General features: G+C 40.7%; 1 protein-coding gene across 2 annotated transcripts in view; it reads left to right on the top strand.

Moving 5' to 3' along the window:
• The window catches only part of LOC123514999 (solute carrier family 35 member F1-like), an 89,810-nt gene that overhangs the window by 59,625 nt on the left and 14,494 nt on the right, over positions 1–15,691 (top strand). The window lies entirely within an intron of this gene.

Below are 15,691 nucleotides of genomic sequence, written 5' to 3'. Positions count from 1 at the left end.
GTATTCCTTTGTGTTCTTCTACTTCTTCTTCTTCTTTTTCTTCTTCTTTTCTTTTTCTTCTTTTATCTTCTTTTCTTTTTCTTTTTCTTCTTTTTCTTCTCATATTCTCCTCCTCCTCCTTCTCCTTCTGCTCCTCCTCCTCCTCCTCCTCCTCCTCCTCCTCCTCCTCCTCCTCCTCCTCCATAGCATTATCATCAACGAGGTGCAGCTGTGAGTGGCGCTCCTTTACTTCTTCCCTTCCTTCCTTCCTTCCTTCCTTCCTACTCTTACTATTCCTATTCCTCGTTATCTTTCACTTTTCCTTTGTTTTCTATAGTTCGTCTTCATTTTCGCTTTCTTGTTTTCTAGTTCGTCTGTGGCTTATATTTATTTTTATTTACCATTCAATCATCATCATCTATATTACATTTATCATTTTTTTCATTATCATCATCATCATCTTTTCTTTTCTTCTTCTTTTCTCTTCTTCTCTTTTTTCTCTTTTTTTCTCTTTCCCTTCTTCTTCTTCTTCTTCTTCTTCTTACTCCTGCTCCTCCTCCTCCTCCTCCACCTCATCATCATCATCATCATCATCTTCTTCTTCTTCTTCTTCTTCAACAATCTCTCTTTTGGGACTTCATTTGCTTTCGTTTGTTCGCAATTTTTCCTCGATTTCCTCCTCCTCCTTCTCCCAATCTTCCTCCTCCTCCTCCTCCTCCTCCTCCTCCTCCTCCTCCTCCTCCTCCTCCTCCTCCTCCTCCTGTCGGTATTTTATGATGCCATTTAATTTTTTCCTCCGTTTTACCTCTCCTTCCTTCCTCTTTTTTCCTCTCTCCTGCTATCCAGTTTCTTCCTCCCTACTTTCCTTCCTTTATTTGTTTATCCCTCCTTCCTTCTCATTCTTTCTTCAATTCACTTTCTATTTCCTTTCCAGCTACTTTTTACTTTTTCAATCTTTATTTATATTAATATTAGTATTAATATCATTATCATTGTTATCATTATCATTATCATTATTATAATTGATTTTATGGCTATTACTGCTATTATTGTCGTTTCTTTTCATTAGTCTATCTTTTCATCCAATATCTTAATTCTCTCTCTCTCTCTCTCTCTCTCTCTCTCTCTCTCTCTCTCTCTCTCCATTCCTTATCGTTATTTCCTCTTCCTCCTTCCCTTCTTTGTACCTTCCTAGTTACCATTCAGTTATTAGCTATTCTTTCATATGCCCATTTATCGCTTCCTTTTTCCACCACCTCTCACCTATTTTCCCCATCCTCCTTACCCAAAACCATTCTTCCACCAACACCTCCCAAACTTTTCTCTCCATCCTTCCATTCCACTCTCTCACTATTATTCTTCATCTCTCTCTCTCTCTCTCTCTCTCTCTCTCTCTCTCTCTCTCTCTCTCTCTCTCTCTCTCCCAGGGATCTATCCGTCACGGGATGTAAAATAAAAGTAAAATTTATGCCAACCCAAGTATGGATCGCACCGCCAGACGGGATCACGAGAGAAAACGGGAGAATTGAATGGGTGACTGCTCCATATTTCCTGGTCCTGTTTACGGGATGTGTATTAATTTTACCTTTTATCCTTCTCTTCATAAACTCGGAGTGCAGTTCACTGATTGATGATTTATTTTAGTGCTAATGGATTTTTTTTTTCTTTTTTTAGTGATCTGTGCTTATTACTTTTTTATCATTATAAATTTGGAAAAGTGTTTTGGATACTTAATTTTTTTTTTAGTGTGTGTGTGTGTGTGTGTGTGTGTGTGTGTGTGTGTGTGTGTGTGTGTGTGTGTGTGTGTGTAGTAATAAAGAATAAGGTTTATGCAACGAAAGTATTAAAATGATAGAATACTTTAATAATAATAAAAATCAGCGTGGCGTGTGGCAGTGTGCTGTCTCCACAACCTTTCTTCATAATACCTCTTCGTTATTTTCCTTTCCCTCCTCCCGCTTATAATCTGGTGGCGTAAAACTGACGGGAGCGGAAGGGACTTTTAACTGAGGGAATTATTTATGCCGGTTATTATAAAGACGCGGCTGACTTCCCCTCGTCCCGTTCTCTGCCGCCCTCACTGCTCTGGCTTGTACCTGGTGGAGAGTGTCGCGGTATACTACTACTACTACTACTACTACTACTACTACTACTACTACTACTACTACTACTATTGCTATTACTACTACTACTACTACTACTACTACTACTACTACTACCACTGCCACTACTGCTACCACCACCACCACTACCACCACTGCACCACCACCACCACCACCGCTACCACCACCACCACCACCACCACCACCACCACCACCACCACCACCACCACCACCACCAGCACCCACTGCACCACCACCACCACCACCACCACCACCACCACCACCACCACCACCACCACCACCACCACCACTGCCACCACCACCACCACTGCTGCTTACCACCACCACCACCACTGCACCACCACCACCACCACCACCACCACCAGCCTTATCCTTACCATTAATACCACCACCACCACTGCCACCACCACCACTGCCACCACTGCCACCACCAATAACAATAATAACAATAATTGTATCCATTACTATTGGTATTACCACCACCACCACCACCACCACCACCACCACCACCACCACCACCACCACCACCACCACCACCACCACTGCCACCTGTTGCTGTTGTTACCACCACCACCACCACCACCACCACCACCACCACCACCACCACCACCACCACCACTGCTGCCACACTGTCACCACCACCACCACCACCACCACCACCACCACCACCACCACCACCCACCACCACCACTGCTGCTGCTGCTGCCACCACCACCACCACCACCACCACTGCCACCACCACCACCACCACCTGCCACCACCACCACCACCACCACCACCACCACCACCACTGCCACCACCACCACCACCTCCTGTACCATTAATATTACCACCACCACCACCACCACCACCACCACCACCACCACTACTACTACCACTACTACTACCACTACTACTACTACTACTAGTTTTATTCCTGTTACTATTAGTATTACTACTACTTCTGCTGCTTCTACTACTACTACTACTACTACTACTAGTTTTATTCCTGTTACTATTAGTATTACTACTACTTCTGCTGCTTCTACTACTACTACTACTACTACTAATACCACTATTTTCTCAAGGAAAGCTTCCCCAGTTGACAGAGACCGTACAACAATAATAACAACGACATCGACGACGCTAACAACATTAACAATAACAATAATAACACAACAGCAACAACAACAATAACTACAACAACAACAACAACAACAACAAATACTACTATTATTACTACTACGACTACTCCTACTATAACTACTACCACCACCAGTATCACCACTACCATTCAAAGAAAGTTCCCCAGCTGACAACGGCTACATATAGCCTACCTCGTACGTGATTCATTTGACAAAACAAACATGCATATCAAATTTTTCTTTTTTTACACATCCACAACTTTTATCTTATGTTCCTTCCTGACACACCACCACCACTACCACCACCACCACCACCACGCCTAGAGGGCCTCACCATGACCCAGACAAACATGGCAACCTTTTATTTATTTCCCTTTGGAGAAGTGGTGGAGGGAATGGGAAAGGATTGGCTCTGATACGAAGCCTCGACCCAATCTTTCTCTCTCCCTGGTGTGCCGTAGCAAAACACGAGCTTCCTGTACCATCAGGGAGGGTGGGTGGTGCACGCAGCAGGTAACCACGCTCTTAACACTCGTGAATTGTGCTGCGTGTGTGGTGTAGAGGCAGTGTCCGGGTCAAGGTGTATATCATAGTTTTATGAAACAATGAAATATTCCCAGTGTTGTATGGATGGTTGGTGAACATGTTTAATAAAGGGTATGATTTTAACAGTGTGCAATCGTTCATCGCACTTACGAATCAAAGGGTTTGTGCATATATCATGACCGAGATGTGCAAAACCAATCAACCATAATCCTAAGTCAGCCGAATTTCCCATTCAATACCACCGTGTTTTATGTTTTCTTCAACTCTGATCGGTTGACAATCTTACAAAACCTGACCACTAATAGACGGTCAGCATATCAAAAGATTGTACATTAAAGGAAAACAATGATCGCAGTGAGGGTGAATGCTGCAGACTCTTTCACTTCAGGCCTCGGCAACAATCCCTTTATGGCAGCAGGTGTTCACTTCCAATAACACGAGTAATAATAATTATAGTGGAGTGCGTTGTTAAGTGGCGCTTTGGTGCAATATTCATCTCCACTTTAGCCTCAATGTGGGGTTTGTTCATCCGTGGGGCAGCAAAGGCACACTCCACTTCCCTGGTGACTTTAGATTTTTTGGAAGATTTCTACGTAAATTGTATTCAAATAAATTCTACCCCACGAAGATTCATGCATAAAAAAAATCAGCTAATACAATTACGTTAACCAACATTATGTAGCCTAAGCTATTTTGTCTGTGGGGCAAGATATTTTAGAGAACATTTTATTGGTGGAATTTTGGTAAGGGAAAAAACTACGCAAAGATTTATATATCAATACTCGCTCCCACTTCGGTCTCGATGTGAAGATTTATTCACGAGCCTATTACACGCTGCGTTCCTCCTCTTCTAAGGTGACCTTACATGCCCTCACCAAGTGTTTACTAAAAACGTTTAGTGCCAGACAGGTGAATTGATCGCTGGGATGGTTGTGTTACCTGTCCTGGCCGAGAGGGGGGATTAGCATGACGGGTCAGACGTCAGCAGCGGTGACCACTTCACTTGCTGCATGGCGACATCACGTCAACGTGCTGTTTCACAATCCTTCTGTGTAGCAACGGCAGCTAGGCAACGCTGGGTCACGGACGCCATTTCCTAACACATCAGGCAGAGAATGCTTTTTTCTCTTTCTCGTTTTTTTTTTTTTCTTTTGTTTTAGGTTTGAGAGGACGGTGCCGGAATGCAAGAAATGGTAATTCAGGCAACATGTGGTCGTAAACATAGCTTTTCTCTTATATCGATAGGAGACTGGCCAAGGGGTACGCAAGAAATCCCAGAAACTTGTGCACTGAATTTCGTCTTCGACCAAATAAGACAAGCGAGCTACAAAAATGACAAAACCAATTTGCTTCCTGCTCGTATGTCTCTTGATGCTCCTTGCAAGAATCCAAGTCATAAAAAATCGGGATAAAAATCTGCGAGGCGCAAACTCTTTCACAGCTTATCAATGAAAGGAAAGAAAGAATGAAGGCTCTGGATAAATCTTGCATCAATAAGAAAGAGAGAAGAAGGCCTTTCGCTGTTAGGATGTTGAGGGGACACGCAAACAATCCAGAAAAGCAATAACAGTGAAAATAGAAAGAGGAGATGACAAGATAAGCAATACTGAAGGGTAATGTGAGACACTGAAGACATTCATGCACGGGAGTTAAATTGATGGAACAAATAGCCTTTGACTTTACCTTATTGAGAAGGAGCAGGCAGCGTGTGTGCAGCCCCGGCACACAAGAGGGACGCGCCCCGTGCCAGGGTTGACGATGTCCCAGTAGAATCATCAACTGTTGAGGGGAACAGAAATGAGAAACACGTTGCAAAATGACGAATTTAATTGAAGCTTAATTGGCAAAGGGTTGAGATATAGAAACTCCAATTAAGTTTCTTAAAGGGGGACAGTCCAATGCTGGGTGTGGCAGCGAGGGCGGGATGAAGTGATTGGTTTTGTTTGCCTCATAAAGGAAACCACTGAGTCTAGACAGGCGTCCGTCAGTCAGCCATGTTTTCTCCCTCACGATGAGAGACAACGGAATAGTCAAGACTGGCCTGTATGCAGTAACTGTTCAACTCTTTCACTTCTATGACTTCTTGTAAAGCTTAGTTAAATTATGTGATGGAAGTGAAGAGTAGGATTAGAAAAAAAAAAAAAAAAAAACACCAGCAACAGCAAAATTAGTACTCTGTATAATTCATAAGTTTTACTGACTGCAGGTATGTCTTTGATCAGTAAAATCGTGGCTCAATTGCTGAAATGAAATTAAAGATCCCATATCTTTACCAAAAATCAGAGTTGAAAGGTTGCCATTTAAAAGATGTTGAGAAATGTAATTTCCGTATAAGTGTATAAAAGAGTGACTTTCAATGTGAGGATGACAAATGAATAACACAAATAGAAGAAAGTGGTTATAGGGCAGACGTGCAAAACGTACCTCTTGATAGGTATATTAAAAGGATATGGGCAGTCAACCATGCCATTAATACAATATGACGGAGGACGACACTTAGAATTATTAATAGAGGAAGAGATTGAGAAAACCCGAGGAAGGGTGTATGCAAAGTTGGAAAGTTTCATTGTAGCTGAATTCATTAGTAATCTTCAGAATGTTTGTAACAATAAGAAACTGTAGAAAAAGCTTGAAAACCAATAAGGAAAAAAATTATATACCTACTTGGGGTACAGAGGCCGTTTCTCTTGGAATGTATTAAAGTGTCACTAGATTTGAGAATAGAAAGTGATATTTAAATAGGAAAGAGGTGGTTGGAGAGGGAGATGCCACACTATATCACTCGACTCAAAGTGGACGCTAGTTGGTTATTGAAAGCTTTTTCTTATGGTAGTAACGAGATAACGCCAAACAAGAATACGTCAGTTAAGAAAGGAAGCCTGTGGACTTCCCCTTGCAAAAACTGATCATCCCCCTTCTCCTTCTCCTTCCCCTCCTCCTCCTCCTCCTCCTCCTCCTCCTCCTCCTCCTCCTCCTCCTCCTCCTCCTCCTCCACATCATCATCACCATTAATCTATAACATTCTACTGTAAGACAAAAGTCCTACCCAACATTCTCTACTCGTCTCTATTGGCCGTCCATCTGTTCCTGGTCACTTACTAAAATTTCTCTCCATCAAGTCCTCCATATGCCCAGCCTCTTTTAACACCATGGGTTCACATTACGGCATTTTACTCATTCACATATATGAAAGAATTCAGAGTTGTAAGCAAGGAAAAGACTGTGGAAGGGAGAAAAGCATTGGTGCATAATGATGTGACACGGGGAGATGAAAGGGAAGGGGAAGAGAGAGAGAGAGAGAGAGAGAGAGAGAGAGAGAGAGAGAGAGAGAGAGAGAGAGAGAGAGAGAGAGAGAGAGAGAGAGAGATGAAAGGCGAGAGGTGTCTGGAAATGGGTGGAAAAAAGAGCAGATGATGAAAGGAGGGGAAAGTTTAGGTGCTATATAAGTTGAGGAAGTTAAGTGCACCATCAAAAGCCTTATGAAGGAAGGAAATCATAAATACAGGGAGGAACAGATGAAGACAAGGCGAGGAAGAGATGGAAATTCGTCTCTTCGGGTTGAGTAATGGACAAGCTATACAATAAATGGATAGATATTATTAGTCCAGATAGATAGGACGGTACGTAGTATGAAGGATTACAGCCCTTAATCTTCTTTGGTAGAGATGAACTATGTTTGAGCCCAATGCCAGCACAAAGACAAGATAGATAATGATGGAGACAGAATATTCAGCCAAACTCTAATCAAAAACTTCCATGCTATGTGTCCCATATCTCTATTTTTTTCATTCACTCACCTATTATATACATCCCTCTATTTATTAACATATTTACTTATATATTTTGTCTTAGACGTTGCTTTGTTATTCATGCTTTTACACTGTCGAAAAATCACAAGCAAAACGTGTCTTTACTTCTCTTTTTTGCAGTTTTTGAGAAAAGTTTCTTCATCTCTTTTTATCTATTCATATATCCTTTTAAATCTGGTAGTGTGTGTGTGTGTGTGTGTGTGTGTGTGTGTGTGTGTGTGTGTGTGTGTGTGTGTGTGCAGTAAATCAAGGCAGGGCGGGTTGGTGGGTCGGTGGTTTCCCTACATTAAATGGAGGCCGCATTCCTTGCCTTCCCTTCACAGCCGTGCACCGCGGGGAGCACACACGTGAATACTGATGCGAACACTCACTTTTGGGGAAGGGCAAGAAAAACATGAGCTTCCGTATACTACGTCTTCAAATCTCTCTCTCTCTCTCTCTCTCTCTCTCTCTCTCTCTCTCTCTCTCTCTCTCTCTCTCTCTCTCACACACACACACACACACACACACACACACACACACACACACACACACACACACACACACACACAAAGATAATATGACAAAAGCAAGGATTGAAAAATAACAAACAAGACAAGGATATTGTGAGATGAATCAGTCAAAACATGCAACAATAACATAAAATACAGTAAAATTAGATGAGGCTAAACCGAGCAAATTAGATAAAAAGAATATCACATTTCTAAAAAAAAAAAAATAAACATTAATAATTAATAAATAAATAAATAAATAATAAAACTAATGAAGAGAAATAAAAGGAAATGTAAGTAGATGAATAACACTAAGATAGAAAAAAATATATATAAAACGCCTTATGAAACTAATTGGCTTGCATCATTTAGAAAAGAAGACTAACATCCTATACGGGAAAATATAAAAACGTGAAAGGACTCCTGATTGATGACTGAATAGATAGATGGATGAATAGATAGGCTAGATGATTAAACACCACACACACACACACACACACACACACACACACACACACACACACACACACACATGCAATATTAACCTAACCATACTCATCAAACCCAACCTCCAGGACAGGATATTCCCTCATTTCTATTCGCCGCGTGCAGAACCAGCGCTGCGTACACCATTACGGAACATCAAAGTAAAAAAAAATGTATATGTATATTAAAAAGACCGTTATTGATTTGCTCTGCCACGTTATTAATTCCCACACGCGTGCACCGAAAAGAGAGAGAGAGAGAGAGAGAGAGAGAGAGAGAGAGAGAGAGAGAGAGAGAGAGAGAGAGAGAGAGAGAGAGAGAGAGAGAGAGAGGCTGGGGGAAGGGGGAGGGGAGGTTGAAGTTAATAATACACAAAGCCGTGATGTGCCGAGAGCCGCCTTCCCATCACGGGTGAAAGCAAAGCGTCCCGGAATATAAAGCCTACCGGGGAATATGTAAGGCCATTAGGGAAAAAAAAAATATCAGGAAAGAAAATAAAAAAAATCTTCTGCAGCAAAAGCGTATATTAAAAAGGAAAAGAAAAGGTAGAAGGAAAAGGAAAAAAGAAAGTAAAAGATGTCAAGAGGGAAACAAAAACAAAAAAATCTAAAGGAAAAAAATAAATACCGCTAAAAATCTACCAGAAAATCCAAAACAAATATATTGATGAAAAACAGAATGATATTGGAGAAAAAAATATCACGGCATAAAGAAAGATACTAGGATTCACAAACCTACTGGGAAATTAAAGAAATGCCATGGAATAAACAAAAATAATATCTTCCTATGTAAGAGGGAGAAACTGGCCAAGGACAACACAAACTATTCAATAAAAAGGCCCACTATGAGGCCGGTCCCCGAACAGGGCCGAGAGAGTTAACCAAAAGAATGGGATAAATGTCTTGCAAGCTCCCTCTTAAATGAGTTGAGGTCATAGGTAGATGGAAATACAGAAAAATGTAGAGAATTCCAGATTTCACTAGAAAGGGATGAATGATTGAGAGTACTGGTTAGGGTGAAAGAAGGAAGAAAGTCTTGCGCAAGGAGGCCGCGGGAGGAGGGGCGGTATGCAGTCAGCGAGACCAGAAGAGCAGTTGAAATGGAAAAAGCGGTAGAAGATAGCAAGAGATGCAATATTGCAGCGATGGGAAAGAGGCTGAAGACAATCAATCAGAGGAGAAGAGTTGAAAAGACGAAAAGCTTTTGATTCCACCTTATCCAATAAAACAGTATGAGTGGAAGCCCCCATACATTCGATAAATACTCCATACATGGGCGGTTAAGGCGGATACAGAATTAGCAGTTGGGATGAGAAAAATTGTCGGAGACGACGCAGAACGCCTGACTTCATAAAAACTAGTTTAGCTAGAGAAGATGTAAAGTTTCCAGTTTAGATTGTAAGCAAAGGACAGACAGAAGATATTCTCTGTAGAAGAGGATGACAGTTGAGTGCCATTGAAGGAAAGAAGAATAGTTGTCTGGAAGATTACATCGAATTGATAGATGGAGGAATTGAGTTTTTGAGGCAATTAACAATACAAAGTCTTCTCTGGCCTAATCAGAAATTTCAGAGAGATCGGAAATCATGAGCTCGGTGGCCTCCTTGCGTGGTCGTTTTCTTCTTGAGGGATTGATCGTCTCTGAAAAGACGTAGAAAAGTATAGGGTGGTATCATCAGCGTAGGAGTGGATAGGACAATAATTTGGTCTGGTATTGATGAATAATAGAAAAAGAGAGTGTGTGACAGGACAGGAACACCACTTTTAATAGATTTAAAAGAATATTGACCGTCTACTACAGTATCTATAGAATGGTCAAATAAAAAGTTAAGATGAAGTTGCAGAGAGATGGATAAAAGCCGTAAGAGGGTACTTTGGAGATCAAAGCTTTTGATATATCTAAGACAATAATAAAAGTTTCATTTCACCAAAATCTCTAAAAGAGAATGACCCAGACTCAGTAAAGGAAACTAGTAGATCACCAGTAAAGTGGCCTTGACGGAAACCATATTGGCATTCAGATAGAAGATTTTGAAGTGATAGATGTTTAAGAATATTCCTATTGAAGATAAATTGGTAAACTTTAAATAAGCTAGAGATTTAAAGAGTTTAAAGAGTAGTTTAAAGAGATAGAAAGATCACCCTTTCTTTTAGAAACAAGCTGAATGTAGGCAAACTTCCACTAGGAAAAAAAGATGAAAGTTGATACACATATTTGAAAGAGTTTGACCAGGCCAGGCAAGGTGCAAGCATGGAGGCAGAGTTTCTGAGAATAATAGGAGAGATCCATCATGTCCATAAGCCTCCCGAGGGTTTAGGTCAGTGAGGGAATGGAAAACATCATTGCGAATAGTCATAGTGGGGAGATGAAGGAGGAACGACCCCAAAATCATCCAGGGTAGAGTTTTTAGCAAAGGTTTGAGAGAAGAGTTCAGCTTCAGAAACAGATGAGATGACAGTGGCGTCATCAGGATGAAATAAGTAACAAATAAGTAAAATTATTAGATATTTTTAGGCCAGATGCCAGAAGCCTCAAGGGAAGTTAAATCTCGAAAGATTTTGAAATTTTCTATTAATGAAGTTTTTGGCATGTTGGAGAACAAAAATGCTACTGACAAAAAAAATAATAAAAAAATAAATAAAAAAAGAAGACAACGAAAAAAATACTATTATTGTTTAGGGAATTAAATGAAATATATGAGAGATCGTATTGGAACGTTTTGACATTGAATAATTTAAGTAGTACATATACGTACTATGAACAGTAGCAACAGCAATAGCAGCAGCAGCAGCAGCAGCAGCAGCAGCAACAATAGTAGTAGGAGTAGAAGTGGAAGTAGAAGTGGAAGTAAAAGCAGAAGAAGAAATAGAAGAAGAAATAGAAGTACAAGATGTAGAAGTAGCAGTAGCAGTGACAGTAGCAGTAGCAGTAATAGCAGCAGCAGCAAAAGCAGCAGCAGCAGTGGTAATATAGCGCAGCAGTAGTCAAGGGAGTTATAGTGCTGGCGGTAGCAATAACAGCAGCAGTGTCAAAAAAAATTCGCTAATGATAACAATAAAATCTTAAACAGCCTGGCCATTCCCGTACAGGCGAGGGAAGCAAGGTGCAGTTCAGAGAGAGGCAGGGGAAAAACACAGACAGATAAAAAATAATATTAGAGGAAAAAAAAAAAACAGTTAAAAAAGTAGGTAAAAATATTAGGAATGAAAGAAAATGGAACCAAGTAAAAAATACAACATACCAGGAATTTAAAAGCTAAAAGAATGGAACTACTTTGAGTTTTTTCTTTTATTTATTCTTTCTTGCTTTGTAAAGAAATTAAAAAAAAGTTCCTCTCCCATACTCGCCTCTTTTTAGCCTGAGTTTTTTTCGACCACGCAGGAAATACAACACAAAACAAACAGTTAAGTTAAAGACAACCATCACCATCAACAACACCATCACGGACAACAACAACAACACCATCACGGACAACAACAACACCACCACCATCACGGACAACAACAACAACAACAACACCATCACGGACAACAACAACAACAACACCACCATCACGGACAACAACAACAACAACAACAACAACACCATCACGGACAACAACAACAACACCACCATCATGGACAACAACAACAACACCATCACGGACAACAACAACACCACCACCATCACGGACAACAACAACAACAACAACACCATCACGGACAACAACAACAACACCACCATCACGGACAACAACAACAACAACAACAACAACACCATCACGGACAACAACAACAACAATACCACCATCACGGACAACAACAACAACACCATCACGGACAACAACAACAACACCACCATCACGGACAACAACAACAATACCATCACGGACAACAACAACAACAACACCACCATCACGGACAACAACAACAACACCATCACGGACAACAACAACAACACCACCATCACGGACAACAACAACAATACCATCACGGACAACAACAACAACAGCACCATCACGGACAACAACAACAACAGCAACAACAACAACAACAACAACAACACCATCACGGACAACAACAACAACAACAACACCACCATCACGGACAACAACAACAACAACAACAACAACAACAACAACACCATCACGGACAACAACAACAATACCATCACGGACAACAACAACAACAGCACCATCACGGACAACAACAACAACAACAACAACAACAGCACCATCACGGACAACAACAACAACAGCAACAACAACAACAACAACACCATCACGGACAACAACAACAACAACACCACCATCACGGACAACAACAACAACAACAACACCACCATCACGGACAACAACAACAACAACAACAACAACATCACGGACAACAACAACAACAACAACACCATCACGGACAACAACAACAACAACAGCAACAACAACAACACCACCATCACGGACAACAACAACAACAACAACAACAACAACAACAACACGGACAACAACAACAACAACAACACCATCACGGACAACAACAACAACAACAGCAACAACAACAACACCACCATCACGGACAAGAACAACAACAACAACAACAACAACAACAACAACAACACCATCACGGACAACAACAACAACAACACCACCATCACGGACAACAACAACAACAACAACAACAACACCATCACGGACAACAACAACAACAACAACACCATCACGGACAACAACAACAACAACAACAACAACACCATCACGGACAACAACAACAACAACAACACCATCACGGACAACAACAACAACACCACCATCACGGACAACAACAACAACAACAACAACAACAACAACAACAACAACAACAACATCACGGACAACAACAACAACAACAACACCATCACGGACAACAACAACAACAACAGCAACAACAACAACACCACCATCACGGACAAGAACAACAACAACAACAACAACAACAACAACAACAACACCATCACGGACAACAACAACAACAACACCACCATCACGGACAACAACAACAACAGCAACAACAACAACACCACCATCACGGACAACAACAACAACAACAACAACAACAACAACAACAACATCACGGACAACAACAACAACAACAACCCATCACGGACAACAACAACAACAACAGCAACAACAACAACACCACCATCACGGACAAGAACAACAACAACAACAACAACAACAACAACAACAACAACACCATCACGGACAACAACAACAACAACACCACCATCACGGACAACAACAACAACAACAACAACAACACCATCACGGACAACAACAACAACAACAACACCATCACGGACAACAACAACAACACCACCATCACGGACAACAACAACAACAACAACAACAACAACAACACCATCACGGACAACAACAACAACAACAACACCATCACGGACAACAACAACAACAACAACAACATCACGGACAACAACAACAACAACAGCAACAACAACAACACCACCATCACGGACAACAACAACAACAACAACAACAACAACAACAACAACAACAACAACACCATCACGGACAACAACAACAACAACAACAACAACAACAACAACAACAACAACAACAACACCATCACGGACAACAACAACAACAACAACAACAACAACAACAACGTCTTTCTTCCCATAGATTACTCTCCTCAAAATATGACACCTCACATATGCAAACTCACACACACAAAAAAAAAAAAAAAAAAAAACACGCCATGTCATAATAACAACATATTCTGCCTATAAACAATCTTGTAAATAGTTTAATGTTTCCTAAGTCTTGGGATTCATATGTTTGACATTATTTTGTTACACCATCATCGTACAATCTCAATTCCAAAATTTGCAGCTTGTTAGTAGCAGATTCCGTGATTCTCAAATAAAACAACAAGTGTTCGAATCTCGCGCCTCTATTAACCTATTGGATAGTGATGACAGAATGACAGAGTTTACCAGTAAATGTCTGGGTTCCTTGTCTGCTTCTATATTTCCATCTTCCTATAACTTGAACTTTTTGAAAAAGGAGGTTCCAAGACATTTAACCTCCACATTTGATTATTCTTTATGACTTTATTTTGGAAACTAGCAATCAAGTGGGCGTTTATTTTATTTGTATTACCCTAGCCAAATGCCACTCTTACATAAAAAAAAAGTATTACAAGTGAATAACTAGATAATTTTGCAAGGAGAAATGAAACTACAGGTATTAAAAGTTTTGAACTATTCTGTCACTTATTTGTTGTCTGTCGTGTTCCTTAGATTTACACTGTAAACACTGAACAAAGCCATTGTATTCAAACCCAAAAGAGAGTCCAAAGCAATCTTAATAGTGTCAATATGAATAGAGCAGCCACTCGTCATATCCTCAGTATATACCTCCTCATTGGCATTCCTCGGGTTCATTCACATACTAACTCTATCAAATCATCGCTTCATCACGCTCGTCATGTTCGTACCCTCTGTGATATGATTTATCCCTCCTCCATGGTACCATCACGCTATTCTGTTCTTTAGTATGGACTCTCTCACGGTACTGTTCTATTCTATGATTCCACCTCTTGATTTCATGTATCATTCTTTTCACGAAAAATTATCTGATCTGTCTCTTTCCTTTCGTTTGTCTTCTGTGAACGTGTTCGTTGTAAATACAATGATGCCTTATATGTGCATTGTTGCTGCGCAAAAATCCAGCAAATAAATTAATTAGCCTTTATCATAGACATCAATAACGACGTCTATGCCTTTACAACTTCAATTTATTTATTCCTCTTTTCTTCTTTGTCTTTTTTGTCTCTCGCGTCTTTCCAAATGAGGCATTGTCAGGGTTCCTTCGTTTTATCAATTCCTCTCTTCAGACTGACTGTCTTTAGTCTCTATCTCACCGCCGGAATGTTGCATCTCTTGCTATCTTCTATCGCTACTTTCATGGCAATTGCTTTTTTGATCTTGGTAACTGCATGCCTCCCCAACTTCCTACGACTTAACTTCATTTAAGAGGGAGGTTTCAAGACATTTATCCTTTTTTGGGGGGTAACTCTCTTGGACCAGCAAGGAGACTAGCAACTAAGTGGGCCATATTTTTCTTTTCATGTGGTCCTTGGCCAGCTTTCCTCTCTTAC

The sequence above is a fragment of the Portunus trituberculatus genome, chromosome 38, assembly GCF_017591435.1.
Source record: "Portunus trituberculatus isolate SZX2019 chromosome 38, ASM1759143v1, whole genome shotgun sequence".
In the NCBI taxonomy this organism is placed as follows: Eukaryota; Metazoa; Arthropoda; class Malacostraca; order Decapoda; family Portunidae; genus Portunus; species Portunus trituberculatus.
Note: the sequence above shows the minus strand (reverse complement) of the source record. Positions and strands in the feature narration are given on the sequence as shown.